This window comes from Pangasianodon hypophthalmus, chromosome 3 (assembly GCF_027358585.1).
Source record: "Pangasianodon hypophthalmus isolate fPanHyp1 chromosome 3, fPanHyp1.pri, whole genome shotgun sequence".
Lineage (NCBI taxonomy): Eukaryota > Metazoa > Chordata > Actinopteri > Siluriformes > Pangasiidae > Pangasianodon > Pangasianodon hypophthalmus.
The window spans coordinates 33,436,818-33,439,571 of NC_069712.1; the positions used below are offsets into that span (position 1 = coordinate 33,436,818).

The 2,754-nt window shown below is 43.4% G+C and overlaps 1 long non-coding RNA gene across 1 annotated transcript in view; it reads left to right on the forward strand.

Moving 5' to 3' along the window:
* Window positions 1-2,525, forward strand: part of LOC113541967 (uncharacterized) — a 177,846-nt gene extending 175,321 nt beyond the window's left edge. The window contains exon 5 of the long non-coding RNA XR_004577831.2: window positions 478-2,525. This is a non-coding gene — a long non-coding RNA (uncharacterized LOC113541967). The remainder of the gene's footprint in view (window positions 1-477) is intronic.
* Window positions 2,526-2,754: the final 229 nt, after the last annotated feature.

The following is a 2,754-nucleotide window of genomic DNA, read 5'->3' on the forward strand; positions in this document are numbered from 1 at the left end:
GTCTTTCTTTCTCTGTCTTTCTTTTTCTTCATCTCTCTATGTCTGTATCTCTCTCTGTCACTCTGTTTCTATCTATCTATCTATCTATCTATCTATCTATCTATCTATCTATCTCTATCTGTTTCTCTCTCCACTTCTCTCTTTCTCTTTCCACCTCTCTCTTTCTGTCTTGTTCTCTCTCTGTCTTTTTCTGTTGCTCTCTATCTATCTATCTATCTATCTATCTATCTATCTATCTGTCTGTCTGTCTGTTTCTCTCTCTCCACCACTCCCTCTTTCTGTCTTGTTCTCTCTGTCTGTCTCTGCAAAAAAACACCACAGTGAATTCCATCTCCTCCTTTCAGCGTCTTTTATTATTTTTTCCTCTCTCTCTCTCTCTCTCTCTCCCTCTCTCTCTCTCTCCTCCCACTTTATTGCACATCTTCCTCTTGTTCTTTCAACACCCTGATCATTTTCTCTGTTTTTTTTTTTTTGCAGTTGTTATCCAAGAAATCTATCTCGATTAGCGTGATTAGCGCTGGCGTTTTTATACACAGATTGGGTTTAATCTCGTGTAGCCCACGCGGCCGCTCGGGCCTGGCTCCGGTTAAGAAGAAAGCGGTGACGTCCTCGTACCAAACGCCGGGGAGTACGAGATGCCAGGCAGATCGATTGGCTGGCAAACTTGGCACGATGGCTAAAGGACATGCCTTCCACGGTGAAAAGGCGTCCAGAAGGATGAAGAATGCAGTGTTAGGAAAGCAGCACAGCTCATAACCACCTACATGTTTTCCACGTACAAAGACTCCGAGGCCTGTTTGTTTTAAAACGTCTCCATTTTTCCTTTACAGGCTTTTTAAAGAATGTTTTATTATTTATGATTCTCAATCCTCCGAGCAGTTTATTAGATGATAAGAAGCTTTTAAACGTCGTTTTCTTCTTGATGTCACACACCAGATCGCTTTTTTATCGTTTCCAGACGGAATATTTTATTGTTCTTGTTATTATTATTATTTAAGACTATTTGTTAATCACACGTGCCCACCAGGTCGGCCGTAAAGAGAGAGAACGCCGTGGCATGATGAAATGTGCTCGGCATTAAAGCGCCGGCTCGTAACGGATCGCAGCATTTTTATTCCCATCGTTCCCGGTCAGACGCAGCAGCTTCGGCATCGGAGCGTATTAAAGTATTTGCTTGAGCCTTGTTTAATAACAAAGGCTTTCATAAACAATCACGTGTTCACGCAGGAGCTCGCCGGATCCGTGGTATGAGAGATCGCCGGATCAAAGCGGGTCTTAAATTGTACATTAAAGGAATATTTTAGCGAAATAATGAAGTGTGTGTTTTAAATGTTATGCTTTCTCTGTCATTAGTTACGAAGCTAATCCCTTTTCACCTCGGCTTCTCACGCCACATTGTCCACTGCCAGTTCCTCGCTTTAGCCTAACTCTACCTTCACACTAGCGAGCGACAGGCGATCGTTCTTTTTCTACGTACGTTTCCACGGCACGGAGCTGCGCTTTCAGCAACAAGCAACATGTGACATTTGTACTTTGTCTCTTGTGGGCGTGGCCTATCCAGCTTTTTTTTTTAATTCAAAAACTAGCTATAAACAGCTTCTAAAGCTATTTAGTTAAAAAAAAATTAAATAACGCACTAATCGACGTGAACATCAGCTGCTTGATTTCTGTGTTACGAGCTCGGCTTCGTACTAGCTTCGTTCTCAGATTAGATTAGCAAAGCGAGCTAATCGTACTAGCTAAGTATCTGTGCTAGCTTTAATTTTATTCGTAACGTCTCTATGCACATTTTTGACAGGATAAGATGAAAACACGGTTATAAGTTTTTCTTCCATTTTTGCGGAAACGAATTGCAGGTAGGAACTAAAGTTGTGAGCGGGGAACTGAAGAAACGTGACGCCGGATCGCTCCGAGGAATCGTTCGAGACGATCGTTGGGATTTGTCTCTTTACACTCGTAACCTGAGTTACCTAGACTTAAGAAAATCAGTGCAATTCCAGTGTAGCTTGATGCTGACAATGTGACACTGTGTCGCTCTTGTTCATAGAAAATCGAAAACGTGATTGTCTGTCACTTTGTCTCTCTCTCACACACACACACACACACACACACTCCATGCTCAAACAGAGCAACAGTTGGACCACACTCAGTAACTGAATACCTACAGGTAGCAGCAGCAAGTGCTAACGTTGTCACGCTGCCTCAAAATGACAGAGAGGATGACTAGGTGTGTGAGCTCACACACACCCAAACACACACACACACACACACCCCTGATACACAAGGTGCTAAAGCTTCAGCGTCTCACCTCAGATGTGCTCTGACACGCCACCGAGACGCACTAATGATATTACTGACCTGGTGTGAGTGGGTGAAGGTGTTGGTGTAGAAACAACTACACACACACCCACACACACACACACAGACACACACACACACACAGAGAGAGAGAGAGAGAGAGAGAGAGAGAGAAAAGAATCCATGTTTCTGAATGGATGTGATCACATTCTGCAAACATAACAAGCATGGAAATGATCTCAGCTGAAATATTTACTGTGTGTATGTGTGTGTGTGTGTGTGTGTGTGTGTGTGTACAGGTATGAAGAGAATGCAGGGGAATTTTCTTCATCTCATTATTTATTTGGATTCCCGTGTCTTTGCTTTGGATGGCGGTTCTCGGCTCTCTAATCCTGGCGTTCAGCTCGCGTTTCCAAACGTGTAGATCATGTTCCGTCTCCGGGAGATTTCCACGAC